At 39.6% G+C, this 15532-nt stretch overlaps 1 pseudogene; it reads right to left on the bottom strand.

Moving 5' to 3' along the window:
• LOC127424073 (cytosolic carboxypeptidase 6-like) overlaps positions 1–15532 on the bottom strand; it is a 464974-nt pseudogene that overhangs the window by 245610 nt on the left and 203832 nt on the right.

Below are 15532 nucleotides of genomic sequence, written 5' to 3'. Positions count from 1 at the left end.
TCTACACCATGATCACATGGGAAGTCGCCATGTTGTTTCCGAGAGTTCCAGTACCATAGGATCGGCGATGAAACTAGTAAGTAATTGCGTTTGCATAATCAGTGATGAGCTTGGTTTGGAGGATGCATTTTTCCCTCTAATATTAAATTTTTACTCCACTAATGGTTAGGTTTAGGTTTGGGGCATACAGTTTATAAAACATGCATTCCTCTTCACTGTATTACAGCCTGTACAGCTGAAAACAACCTGCTTTTGGCACCCCTTCGTGGACATTAAACCCTGAAATTGAAGCTCACACGTGCCTTGGCCACTGGGGGCAGTGTTTAGCATTTATGTAAGCACAGACTGATTTTAGCTAAAGAATGATAAATCTACTGTTTCCGATTTCACCGTGTGATCGGTCTGACTTATACATTAATTATGTTAACATGAGTGTAGAATGATAGAATATTACTTAATATTTTAATTAATATATTCCTCTATATCATCTCTTTCTCACCCAAAAAGACACATTCATTATAATTAGTCAAGATGATATGCTAGACACAATGAAGTTTGCAACAGTGTGGTCTACCCAAGAGTACATCAAGGGCATATGCAAGTATTTATGTATGGTCTCAAGTACTTCACCGACATACGCAAACAAAGAGCCCATTCTGGACAAGGCCTTAAGGTAAAAGTGATTAACAAAAACAAAAGGAAAAAAAAGACAAAAAAATAAATAAAATAAGAGAGGAACTTGTAAAGTTTCTTTCGAAACAGTCCTCTAAGGTAAAAGACATACAGTAAGTCCACTTAATGTTCATATAATACAGCAGAAACATTACAAACCTTTGACACTGTATCAAGATCCAGATGCAGACTTTTCAAAAGCAAGCGCAAAGCGATGAAAAAAAAAAAAAGATTAATCAGTCTAATGCACTGCACTGCAGCACAAATGCATTCCCATTTAGAAGTGGACCCCCTCTTGGCCACTATAATCAAAGAGCAATGTCAGCCATTACAAAATTACTTCCATCATAGTTTCTGTGCCAAGCTCTTCCGTCTCACATTGGCATTCACAGTGTCAGATGTTTGGAGCGACCCTCAAAACTTTAAGCCATAAACCACATCGGCACAGAAATCCAGCATCATTGTCTCTCCGAGTGGACAGAATGAGGACACAAAAGCAAAATGGCTTTTTAGTCTGATGGCAAATATAACAAAGAAACTCAGTGAACTACACACTGTCCTCCTATTGTCCACTGTGAGCTCTCATAACAAGACAGAGGCTGTTTGTTTAATATTCGATTTGTGTGCGCTGTATATGGAAGCACTGGGTTTGTTATATATGTTTATGTCTAATAAGAATGAATTTCTGGCCTTTTGGCAAACTTTATTTACAGGTAGACTGATAACACTGTGATTTTGGCAATAGTAGGACAAACGTTTTGATGGTGAAAATGCTCTGTGCTAAGCGAAATTTGAATCACTGCCCCTCAGTGCTGAAGCTGGAAATGTTGTTGAATGTATGGGAATGTGTGAGCTCCAGTTTCAGAGTGAAATGTCCACAGAGTGGAACCAAAAGCGGGTTCTTCTTTGTTGTAAATGATGTAATACAGTCAACAGGAATGCATATTTTCTTAACTCTACCCCCTAAACCCAAACCCTAAACCTAACCATCAGTGGAATAAAAATGTATTTTTACAGCAATCTATGAATCATGCTAATAAATGTTTATCAGAATCAGAATCAGCTTTATTGCTTACACATACAAGGAATTTGTCTTGGTGACAGGAGCTTCCAGTGTACAACAATACAAAAACAATACAAAAACAGCAGCAAGACATAGATAATAAAAAATAAAAAATAGTTATACACATACATACATATATACACACACACATACGTAGTGCAATCTAATACAAATCTGTTATCTGTTATGTACAGTGCAAATACAAATCTGTTATGTACAGTGCAAATGTATTTTTTATTTTTTTTTTATTTATTTTTTTTTTCAGAGGAATGAAATGGCAGAAGAGGTTGGATGTGTTGGATAAATATAAAAAAAGACTAAACTGTGTATTGCACATAGTTATTGCTCAATGGGGCAATTTAACTGTTCATGAGATGGATAGCCTGAGGGAAAAACTGTTCCTGTGCCTGATGGTTCTGGTGCTCAGAGCTCTGAAGCGTTGGTAAGAAGGCAACAGTTCAAAAAGTTAGTGGGCAGATTACTAAACACAGGACAAACAAACAAAAACAACAAAAAAATAGGAGCGCTCCACACCAAGGCGGCCATCCGCGGCACCATCATAATGTAAGTTATGTGAACACGATTACTTCCTGGTTGCCATGGGATGTCTCGCAGGTTGTTCTCGCTATCGCTAACGTGCTATCAGTAGTTCTAGAGGGAATGTCTGATGGGGGATAGTGGGAAGGGATTGGGAAGAGACGTGAGCCAGACACAGATATCCCATGTGAATAGGGGTGCGTAAAAATAATGTTTACATTACAATACATTTAAACAATCTTGATATCGATTCTTAAAGGAGACCTATTATTGCCCTTTTTACAAGATGTAATATAAGTCTCAGGTGTCCCCAGAATACAATCAGAGACAATGGTAACTGACAGTAAACATTTTTGGGTTAAAAATTAAAAATAACGACATAGCTCTGTTCTCCGTGAATACAATCAGAGACAATGGTAACTTTAGCTGCATTAGCCGTGGAATCAGCTAACAAGCACATTCGGAAAGGCGATTTGCAAACATTCACAAAATATAAAGTGCGATACTTACATCCTCAGGATGAACGAACAGTTGGTACTGGTCCATGCTTGAGAATCAAATTTTTGGAAAATCCTGCTTTATATTGACCTTAATTCACAAAGCAGTCCGGTGTAAAATGATTTGCACAAACATACCTGAATTTTGGTATGTTTTGGGTTACATTTGCTTCAAAAACAAAACTTGTCCACTGCGTCTTCAGTGGCTCTGATGCCGGGAGTACATGAAGAATCTTATGTTCACGTTTACAGCCTACAACAGAACACGTATGACGCTTATGAAGCTGAGACATTATTCTTCTCAATATAGCTGCTCCAGTGCGGAAAAAATTGCCGGACTGTGTGTAGATCACTCAGGGGAGGATCTATGATAATAGGGTGGAGTCCGTCACCAGTCGTGGGCGGGGCCTGCTCTAACGTGACGTCACGTTATAGCAGAAACGAAAACCAATCACTTTGAGACACTGTTTTAGATTAATAGAAATATAAGAAAGAGGAGTGGGTGGACATTTAACATTGTAGGGTGGTTGTACACACACTGCCGACTCACATTTATGTTCAAACTCCATGTAAAAGTGAATTTTGCAAAATAGGACCCCTTTAAGTCCCAAGATCGATCTTTCACTCAATGAGCAACCCTCTACTACAATGAGAGGAAATCACACATTTGCAACCAAACTTCACGCTATGCGACTAAAGTGAATATATTTGGCAACTAGCTGGTAAATGTTTACATTTCACTCACCAGTAATTGTGTAGTTTAGTCATGAATTGTTCAGCACCGAGATCCTTTCACAACATGTTGAGAGCAAAAATTGTTCTGTGTAATGCGTGTTCAAGGACGAGATCCACGCAACCCATTTGTCATTGAATACTGTCTCTTTTAATATTCTTTCTGTTCTTTACAGTTAGTTGTTGACCAAAAACAAACAAAAAAACTAACAAAAAAAAAAACATCTAATTCTAATCATACATCGCACAGATGAGGTAAAGCTATTAGAATCCTCTCTAGCTAACATACACTCATTTAAAGGCGCTGTTTACAGAAATGCCATTATTTGTTAAAGAGACAGTACAGGTTTTAGCACGTTTTCAACAAATCAATGTAAATACTTGTAAATAGTATAAATGATGAAATGTAATAATAAATATGTAACCAAAATAATATAAGAAATGTAATATCTTATTTATTGATTGAATACATTTATTTGTTCATTTTTAAAAAAGCCAAAATGTGACCAAAATGATGAAAAAGTAATAAAATATAATTAGTAAAGTTAATATTTTCCTAATGAACCTAGTTAAAAGGTCTCCTGTATAATTAACAGCATTAGCTGGGAGATCATTTCTTTTATATGTAAGCAAAAGGGACATTATAACTGAAATAAACCCATATGAATCAGTATTGAATCAAATCGAAATTAGAATCAAATCGAGAGCTTGTGAATCGGAATCAAATTGAATTGGGAACTCTGTATCAATACCCATCCCTACATATGAACACCAGGTCTCAATGTGTCAGAGTACTTTTACCTGGCCAGCTCTGGTGAACATCTCCAAATATGTATTTGTTATAAAATAAACTCTCCCCAACATAAAGATGCATCTTTGTACTATTTCCCTCCTTCCCCATCTTTGTTTGTTATAACACAGAAAATAGGCCCTGTAAACATTGGAGACCCCCTGGGTGAGCTGAGGCCCATGAGGTATACAGAGAAAGAGGGTGAAAGAGATGGAGAAAGAGTGAGGTAGACGAAAGAGTTTCCTCTCCTCAAAGGTGAGCTTCCCCTACCCACAGCTTAACCAATCAGACTGAACAGCAGGGGCCCAGTGATTGACAGGGCAATTACCGCTAGCAGCTTCTCTGGTGGATCCGGAGACATCTCCAAATACGATTTCACTATTTTGTTACATCAGACATTCACAGGAAGGATTTAGTACAAAAGCAAAATGGCCAGGCGGACTTTATAGCGGAGCAGTCCTGCAGGTGGAAAACTGGTGTGTGTGTGTGTGTGTGTGTGTGTGTCTGTTTTCTTTCTACGTTTTCATAAAAACATACCCTTGCCAAGGTTATTTCCCACTAACCCCTGTTCTATATTTGAAAGTTTTTCTTTTTTTTCAGTAATGTTTTTTTTCTCTTTGAAGAGTGATAGAAGAGGTCTTTGCTGCTGGTGATATAAAATGAGATACCAATAACAGTATCATTTATAAAGTGCACATATGTAAAGACAGCAGTAGACTGCTTATTGTGGAAGCAAAAATAGCTTTTTACAGTATAACACTGAGAGAGGGTGACAACCAGACTCCATACATTAAACATTATGTAAAACAGTCATTTTGCCTTGCAGTTTACCTGCAGGCAGTTGAACACAACTATTTACAAAACTAAACTCTAGAAATCAACATTAATTCTCAGGTGACTGCTTCATAGCTTCACGCAAAGAGATGAAATAGTGGCAATCACAGCAGCGAACCCTCACTGTGCTTTGAAAGTGTATTCAATGCAGGTCTGATCACTACAAAAGTTTTTTGTTTTTTGTTACGGATGGCACCCGCTCTTCTCTGCCTTTATTGCATGCTGGGAGTTCCCGGCAGCATCTGCTGAGAGTGCCACAATGCTCTCCATATTCACAGAACCCAGAACGCCAGAAGCTCAGTGACACTCCGCTTGCCGGCAGAGAGAAGCTGCTCGCTAATTCTCCGCTCTATCAGGCTAACAAATAAGCCCACATGGGGGGGGGGGGGGTTACCGGCTCGCATCTTGGAGTTGAGAAGGTTGTCACCTTGGAGTGTGAAAGAAGAGGAAAAAGGATATGAGAAAAAAGAGGAGACATGGAGGGGCAGATACACAGAGGCACTTCTGCGGAGGTAACAACAATCTGCACATTATTCTGAAGTAAACTCACTTTTGTGTCCACATAAAACATGATAGCATTGGCTAAACTCTTGATATTCTAGCTTTTTTTCTGTGTTAGAGCTTTAGGGGCCCCATGAAATGGCTTGACAAATGCTGTTTTCTTTGCTGCGTTGATGTACTTCCGTACTGAAATTAAAAACTGGAAGTAGGGTGAGACATTTCGATGTGCTCATCCATTCTTTTTTTTATTGCCTTAGTTTACATCACAGCTGTACACTATGATTTGCTATTGCTAGTTAGACCAAAGTGGTGTCAGGGGGAGGGGACATTCTCTTTTTACAAATCTTTTTTTTTTTTTTTTTTTTGGCCAAAAGAACTTGGATTTAACTGTGAGTACAAGATAAGTCAGAAATATTTGAGTTTGTTTTCCTAAAAGGGCCACAAAACTCCGATTTTGATTTTAAAGGTGGTCTCAGAAAGGTCTTTAAAAGCAGTTTGAAAATGTGTTTACGTGTTGTTTTAGACAAGGGCACATTAAAGATCAATAGGACAGGATTGGGTGATATAAACTTCAAACTCTCCTAACTAGGTTCCTGTATTTTCACCAACAATTGGTGACAAAAAACACAGGACTGATTACAAAATCACTTCTGAGAAAAGACAGAGTAACTGAGAGCTGGGGGAGCCAATCAAGCAGAAGGAAAAGAGGTACAGTCTATCCTACAATAAGCACCCAGCATCTCATAGAATGGATTTAATGTGTCGGGAGGATCAGCAGGCAAAGGTCTCTCTCTCCTCCTCTCTCTGAATGCTAAAAAGCTCTCAGTCCAGTGAAGAGCTTACAGCCACTTCATCCGCCCACTTAAGAGCAGTAAGACCATGCATCAGTCCTCTTCACTGCTGCTAGCCTGCTAAAACAAGGCAACATGAACCACAACGCAAGAGAGTGACAACTATAACCAGCCCAAATTCCCCATTAGGCTAACGAGTCTCAGACTTGTTTTGGATTTCTTGAAATTTGCAAGATTTACTGCACTGAAGTTATTCTAAAGTTTTGTTTTAGACACTTAAAGGGATAGTTCACCAAGAAATGAAAATTATGCTGTCATTAACCCTCGCTTTCGTTCTTCTGTGGAATACAAAAATTTCACTTTCAGTCACTTTCACTTTCAATGTATGAAAAAAGGAGGGTGAATGGTGACTGAGGGTGTCAGTCCCTAACATTCTGCCTAACATTTGTATTCCACTGTTGAAATTGTCGTCTCTATTGCTCATGTCACCTCAAATCACCAACTCTCACTGGAAATGAATGACGTCTGGTCACTTTGATGTACATCACTATCAGTGTGAATACCCCTTTAGCAGTAAGTAAACTAAATATATTTTAGCACACCTGTATATTCCGCCTCCCACCCACTCATTATCAGGTACAAAATAATAAAAATAAAACTGTGGCACGTCATTTTAAAGGAATGGTTTACCCAAAAAAATAAAAAATAAATAAATAAAAGAATCTGTTTTAATTTAATAACCCTCATGTTGTTCCAAACCTGTACAACTTTCTTTCGCATGGAGAACACAAAATATGTTTTAATGAACACTGCAGTTAATGAGCACTTAAACAGAAGCTAATTTACAGTGGCTTGCGTGTTCACGTGAGAACTTGGGTTAATTAGAGTAAAAAACAATGTTCTCATGTGAACATGTATGCCACTGTAAACAAGCTTCTTTCATGCAATCATAAACACTCAAAGGATGTCATTTAAAGATCACTTAAATTTTGTGTTGTTTCTCACCAAACTAAAGCATGCCTTCAGAAGACTTGGAATATGATGCATGAAGTATTAATGTATTATAATCAGTATAATCAGTAGTAGTTTTATGTTGCATTTCATTCTGAATGTTTACTTAAATACTTGTTAGCCTACTGCTGTTAAAATCTTTTAATTCTGTTAAAAAAAAGCACTGAATTATCATAATATGTATTTTTTGTTCAATTATGTTTTATCTATTTCTATGCATTGCTGTTTTTTATTGTTATTTTGTGACTGTTTGTTTACATAATTAGCATATTAGTTAGTGTTATTATTTGTTGTGGTATTGAAGCTGGTATTGAGAATCGTCAAATTTCACTACCGACTACTGAAATTTTGGTATTGTGATAATGTATAGTCTGTATTGTACATGGTAGATCTCGCTGTAATAACATAATGAAAAAGTAGATCTCATTCCATAGAAGTGTGAGCACCCCTGCTGTAAATGATGGCGATGGAGGCTTTCCTTTATTTGACTACCATACGTGACATAAAATTATGATCATATGACAATAGTCTCCTCCCCTACCCAGTGCAGTTTACATTTCTGTCACAGAGAATTGAGTTGATTGCATAGGTACACTATTAGGTTGGGCATCACCCATAATTTTAGAAAAATATACAACACAAACTTTGACATGTTACTTGAGCATGTAACTTTAATGTCCTTTTTCCTCTCCGGACAAGTAGCTTTTTTACTTGGACAAGTGAATGACCAATATACTTGTCCAGAGGATGACCAATATACTTGTCCGACTTAATGTCGAGCCCTGCCTGCTCCTGGAAACCGCTGGTAAACAACTCCCCTCACCCCAATAATTATTGCACCTGTTGCTGGACTGTAGAAGCATAAACATACACATACACACAGAAACAAACACATACACCTCCAAGTTACAATCTGATGCCTGTCTGTCTGTCATGGGGGCCAAGAACAGATGAGCTCCAGGCGAAAGAGAGACAAACACACACACACACACACACACACACACACACGAATTCAGCATCAGCCAGCCTTGAGGATGAGCGGTCTGCAGATAGAGATAAAGGTTTCAACTTGCAGGTTAAAAGTGACTTTTTCCAGAGATAAAGGCAGCAAAGGCATGCTGTTCTTTCTTCTTCTTTTTTCTTAAACTGTCTCTCTCTCCCTCTCTTTCTCTCTCCCTTTCTCACTCTCTCTCCCACGCTAAATCTTTTTTTTTTATTTCTTGACTTTATCCAATGCAGCATACAGGGCTGGATCAGACAGTTAAAGCTGGTCTTTGCTTTATTTCATATCTGCTTGTCAAAGAAAGATTAGCAGTTTTTGAGCTGCTCCAATTTTTTTGTCATGGTGGAAAATGAATGGATAGGAGAATGTAAAAAAGATTCAGGCAACAAGCTACAACAATAAAAAGCATATGCTCAAGAGAAATGAAAGACAGCTGCTTAGGTTTTTGAAGCAGAAACTTTGAGATGACAACATTTGTCGGCTAACAACAGTGTTTTACCTGAAATTATAGTCAAATGTCATCTGAAATTTCCCTTAAGCATTTAGGCAACATTAAAGAAGAACACTCGCCTCATAAATACACATAAATAGCTTGATGTTGTGCTCTGGATACTTCTTTAAAGTCAGCATGAAACGGAAGTTGCGTCCATCTTCCATATTGTGACGTATTTCTGAGTAAAACGGCTAATCGAACAAGAAACAAATGTAGGGCGGGGACTTTATCCATAGGTTGTTGATTAGATTGTGAAAAGTGGCCGTTGCATACCAGAGTGGAGGCAGATGTGAATGCGAGTTTGCAGTAGAACAAATACACACCCCTTCCACCATGCTGCTCGAGCCAGAGTCGGTTATTGGTGAAATTGAGCAGCGATCTCAACAAATTGATGTTCAAACTGACATCAAAGAGCACACTGTGATCTTTGCTTACGATGAGGCTGTAGCAGTTGAAAAACGAGTAAAAGGTAACAATATTTTAACACTTTAAATCACAATACACTAAATATAACGGTAATAAACACCTACTCGTGCTGTTTATCCCAAGATACCTGCATTAAAAAGTATGAATAAACTCAGTAATTCAGACATGAAATATCTCGAACACATCCGCGAATTTGCCGTTATTCCTCCTCAATTGAAATGTAAATTCAAGCCAGCTGTCTGGTAACCAAGGAAGTTTGGGGTATGGAACAGTAGTTTTGTAGGAAAACAGACAAAAATGCACCTTTTCATCTCTGTATTAGCTGCTTTGACTGCAAGTTTGTTGATCTCTTGAAGGGGCAGAGTTAAAACTTAGTACCACCTGCATACTTCAGCAGAGCAGAGTCAGTCATTTCACCGGAAGACCAAGTCATGATATTTTGATTAAAGATTACGACATAAAAAAATTAAGAAATTATAAAATAGCCAATATGCACGGATGAATCGTTCATAATAAGACCATTAACATGAATTAATCAAACAAATAGGATACATTTTATTTTATGCTGACTTTAAGACCCCATGAAATTAAGAGTTTTAAGGCCATATGTGTGATTTTTGTTTTGTTTTTGTTTTTTATCCATTTGTGTTTGCTTTAATGTCATCTATATGCTTTGTGCTCCAAAACATTGACACAATTTACTTTAATTAGATATATGGTATGTATTGAAATGTACAGTCTTTCTTTTCCAGGAAAACGACCAAAAATATCGATGACTTTGCATCAGAAGCCTGCACTACAGAAATGTTGTCCAATCAAATGTTCTTTAGACTGAGAATGTCCCTACCCATGATATCCCCTGCAACAGATTAGCAAGCAAGAAGCAAATCATGGTTAAAGGTTGTGATGTAACTAAAGCCAACATACTGTATAAAAAAGGGATATTTCCTCTGATAGTCCCACCCAAACTTCCTGTTACAATAGGACATAAAGTATGTCAACACAGGAAAAACCTACACCTAACCAGGATGGAAATTCATGCTGGTCTAAGCTGGTCTTTCATGCTTGTCTTTGCGTATTGCGTGCCTGCATGATGAATCACATGAACTTTTGCTCTCAGAATGCACTTGTAATGGGTAAAGGATGGGCAAAGAGGAGGCGGGAACTGGCAGAACAGTCAACGTAAACTTTAATGACATAAACTCAACTTAAAACAACATAAAACACATAGACGCACACACACACAGTGGCCACTGTCTATGTGTTTTATGTTGTTTTAAGTTGAGTTTATGTCATTAAAGTTTACGTTGCCAGTTCCCGCCTCCTCCTTGCCCATATTTACCCATGTGTCTCTCTCTGTCTCCCAAACTCTCCCGCTGATTATTTGACTCAGCGCCGGCCGTGCACCCTCATGGCCGGCCACGCCCTTTTCCTCGTCACATTCCTCCCCCACCCCATTCAGGCCGGGGCGCCATCTGGACTGGCCTACTTCCACTCCCCCCCACCCCCCCGAGAGGAGAGAGGAGAGAGAGAGAAAAATACTTGCTCGCTGGTCCCCAGACAAGCCGTCGTCTGGTCCTCAGCCACTTCTCTGCCCTCTGTCAGATGACAGCCGCTCCTCCCCGGGCAGACAGCAGCGAGTCCTCCAACCCCTGGCAGACGGAACAGCTCCTCCCCTGGCGGAAAGCAGCAAGTTCTCCAAACCCCAGTGGACAAAAGGGCTCCTCCAACTCCCGGCAGCGACTCCTCCGTCCCCCGGCAGATGGCTGCGGCTCCTCCCCTTGCGGACCGCAGTGGTGCGGACTCCACGACAGCGCATCCCTCCTCCTTCCTGGGTTTGGCACCAGTGTAACGGGTAAAGATGGGCAAGCAGGAGGCAGAAACTGGCAACGTAAACTTTAATGACATAAACTCAACTTAAAACAAAATAAAACACATAGACGCATGCACACACACACACAGCGGCCATGTGTGTGTCTCTCTATGCCGAACTGGTGTCTCTGGCTCCCCTTTTTCTCTCTCTCCTGCTGACACAGTGCACCCTCACGGCCCGGCCACGCCCTTCTCCTCGTCACAGCAATCTAGCCCAAGTTCACTTCTATTTCACATGCAATCTATTAAATGCCACGTATATGCCACATATAGCCATTATCACTTGTATATTTGCATGTGTTGCCTGCACACACGTGTGCATATGTGTGAAAGAGAGCATGTGTGCCTACATGCAAAAGTGTGTGTGCGAGGCCTCCCTTCGTGTCACAGCATGTTGTTTTCACACCTCTATAATTGGATGAGAAACGGAGAGGATCGTCTCACATTTGTGTGAGAATTATGTGGTCTTTTCTCATCTTTATTGAAGTCCTAATGCCCGAGTCTGTGCCGCAGCGTTGGTATGATCAGCCCACCGTAATCCAGACGTCTGATGACTATCACTGTGGCATTTGTACACGGAGGTGCTCCGTCTCTCTCTGCCCAGGCATTCAGAGTTTCTAAATGCTACAGGCTTATTTTCACACCGCATGAGCTCCAGATTGGTAGAAAGAAAAATACCTGATTCAAACAATGATTTTGATGTCGGTGGAAATAAAAGAAATGTCATCTAATGTCAATCTGTCTTCTCCCCGCAATGAAAATTTCCAACATTTTGCAACCAAAAAAAACAAAACAAAAATTATATTTCTGAGAATGGAATGGTGATTCACGCAGCAAGTGCAGGTGTGTTGTAGAATAAATTACTGTTCAAAGAGGGGCTAGAAATAGGTAGGAATCAGTAAATCAGTAGAAATAAGACTTTACTAAAACCATATGGCTTTTTCTCAGAAAGAGGCAATGTGTTATCCTCAGTTACCCTTTACTTTAATTTTTTTTTTTTCCATACAAAAAACTAGAATGGTGACTGAGGCTTACATTCTGCCTAACATTTCCTTTTGTGTTTCACAGAAGAATGAAAGTCATATGGGTTTGGAACAGTGGTGATTGTTTAAGATTTCACAGGAAGCACGGCTTCCCTTAAAATTTCTTAAGAAATCCATCAATGACAAGTTTAATATATGTACAAAAAATCTACTTAAACGTATTAGGCCCACTTTATTCTGTGCATTTCATTATTTTACAGAATCAAAGTGTAGAATACCGCACATCAATATCATGCTGTTCAAGTACAGAAGTCCACTTTTGTTTACATGAATATGTCTATAGAAATCTTTGGAGGCACGACCCATAGAGTGCTACTGAAGTCATGCTTCAATGGGTGTCTAGACAGATACCTGTAACCTTCAAGTCAATAGCGCAAACTATCAATTTCCATTGGACAAGAGGCTCTAAATACAACATTTTGAGTATCTCTATCCGATCACAGTTGAGATGCATTTGATTGCAAAGTGTAAATGCAGTCCAGCTAAAGAATATCCAGATACTATCCCGATACGAAATGCATGTTAATGCAAGGTGTTAATGGGGTCTATGAGTCTATGAGGGCATCATAGGTGCTATGTGCATTGGATCTGCATTTTTTGTCCTGCCTGGAAGCCTGGCTTCTCTGTATGATGATTGGTTGAGCTCTCAAATGGGCTGGACTTCCTAACAAAAGTCCAATAATTTAACTGATGATGTATGTGATTGACAGCGTATGAAATGTAAAATCATCACTGTCAGGCGCAGAGTGCTCGGCGGCTCTGAGTTGCATGTGAAGTTATTTCAAATCTGAAGTAACATATTTATTTCAGCTTTGATAATCAGATGTCTGCCTATTTTGTCAAACAATAACAAAATGATAAGTGCCAGCCGGCACTGGTTTGGAACAACATAAGTGCAGGCAAATTATGACAGAATTCCCTTAAAAACAAATCCCTATAAATCCACAGCTCTGTAAAAAGTCAGCTAGGACAACAAGCTCCTAAAACCCACAGGAAACACAACTGAGGGTAATGTTAAACACGGGCACGTAGGAGACATCAACTTGACTGTGAAATGTTTCGCAGTCCATTGTTTTCAGGCAGCATCTCCATCAAATTGTCTTGTCCCATTAGGCCATGACCAGGGTTTGGCAGAGGAAGACAGGCTGCCTTGGCAGATGCCTGCCATTTGTCTGAATGCCCTTGATTGACTCAAGACAGATGTCAAGGCTTCCGTTGAGCGGGTACTCTGCATCACATAACCTCTGTTCATCACGTCAGGATAACACAGTGTAGTGGCTCTCAGTAAGGATGCACATGCTTTTGCACATACACACTTTCTGCATCCATCAGTTCCCTGCTATTGCCTCTGACAGGCCTCACCTGCCCAGACTGCATGGCCCATGCAAATCCAACCTGGCAGATGAGTGTTAGAATGGAAATGCATCGCTCTGATTAATACTGATAGGAGGCGTGTGTGTGTTTCAGTGTGTGTATGCATACGTGTTTATGTGAGTTAGGGGAGTGTGTACTCAACTTTTCCAAAAGTTGTTGGGACGTGCACTAAATAGCCAAAAGTATGCGGACATGCAAACACCACACTTCTATGTGCTTGTTGTCAAAAGCACAGGCATTAAAGGGACCGTTCGCTCAAAAATGACAATTCTGTCATCATTTACTTACCCTTACGTTGTGCCAAACTCGTATGACTTTTTATCTTATATGGAACACAAAAGGAGATGTTAGGCAGAATGTTACAGACTGAGAGCCTCAGTCACCATTCACTTTCATTGCATCTTTCTGTACAATTGAGTGGTGGTGTAGTGGACTAAAGCACTGAACTGGTAAGCAGAAGGTTGCTGGTTCAATCCCCACAGCCACCGCCATTGTGTCCTTAAGCAAGGCACTTAACTCCAGGTTGCTCCAGGGGGACTGTCCCTGTAATCAGGGCACTGTAAGTTGCTTTGGATAAAAGTGTCTGCCAAATGTATAAATGTAATGTACAATGAAAGTGAATGGTGACTGGGTGCAACATTCTGCCTAACATCCCCTTTTGTGTTCCAAGACAGAAAGGAAGACTTATGGGTTTGGAACAACATGGAGATGATTAAATGATGACAGAATTTTCATTTTTATTTATGTTTGATTTTATGCACGTGTTAGAAATATGTAGCCGAAATAGACAAACCCATTAAATGGAAGGGGGTGTCCATAAACTTTTAGCCACGTACTGTATGACATCAAAGTCAAGGAGAACCTTATCCAAGTATAGCCAAACAGATCTAATAAGCCACAAATAAAGAATGTCAGAGACTACATAGAGAAGGAAGTATTTAATCTTATCTTCAAATCGACATTATTCATGCAGCCATTAAAAAAGATATCTAAAAATACACACAGCTTGGGGACTGCATTTGTCTTTCACGCATCTCTTCATACGTGATGGCAGATTTGTGTCTAATAAAACCATCTCTACCACTGCCAGACCAGAGATATGAGCTCATTTAAATACAACAAAGTCACTTTATATCATATTTAGGGGCCAGGCCGTTCAGATTGAAGTTGTAATTGTGCTAAAAAAAAAAAAAAAAGCAAGATGCAGCGCAACGAATATAACAGTCTCGAGATGCATTTTTAAAACTTTAAAAACATTCACTGTGACACAGTGAAAAAACAGTAAGGTACAGTGCAACGTCAAAGACATCATCCGTCTAGTGCTGAACTGATACAAAATATGCTTTCATGTGAACGGCCCCTTAGCTGTCTTTTCAGTCAGGCCACAGGAGAAAATTGTGCCAGGGTGATGTGCTGTAAACATGCACGTATGAGGAGTTTGTCCATTTCATGCCCAAGGCTCAGCATCTCTCTGGCATTTCTCATAATTCCTCTACCAACAGCCCTGTCACTGTCCCTTTTTCTACCGAGACAGCATCACCATGGAGACCAAACATCCTCGGCAACACAACCTCTCATCTGGAACATCAAACACACTATTGTCAACTTGGAGAAGAAAGAGAAAAGTGAGAAAGCACTGAACGCTTCCTTTAAGGAACACTGGCGGTGTGAAAACTCGAAGAGGTGGTAATGAAAATTCCTGTTGTTTGTGAGAGAGAGATAAGACAGTAAGATATCTTGACAGTGCACACAGTCGTGGCGACAGTTGAGTCTTATTCACTGTATCTGCAGGGGTTGTGTGGGGTCCATGCTCAAGCCTATATTACACAAGCTTTACTTACATTTTACAAGATTCAAGGAAAGGAAAAAAACTACATGTGGAAGATAAGTCAT

The sequence above is a fragment of the Myxocyprinus asiaticus genome, chromosome 33 (assembly GCF_019703515.2).
Source record: "Myxocyprinus asiaticus isolate MX2 ecotype Aquarium Trade chromosome 33, UBuf_Myxa_2, whole genome shotgun sequence".
In the NCBI taxonomy this organism is placed as follows: domain Eukaryota; kingdom Metazoa; phylum Chordata; class Actinopteri; order Cypriniformes; family Catostomidae; genus Myxocyprinus; species Myxocyprinus asiaticus.
This window is presented reverse-complemented; position numbering and strand designations above follow the sequence as displayed.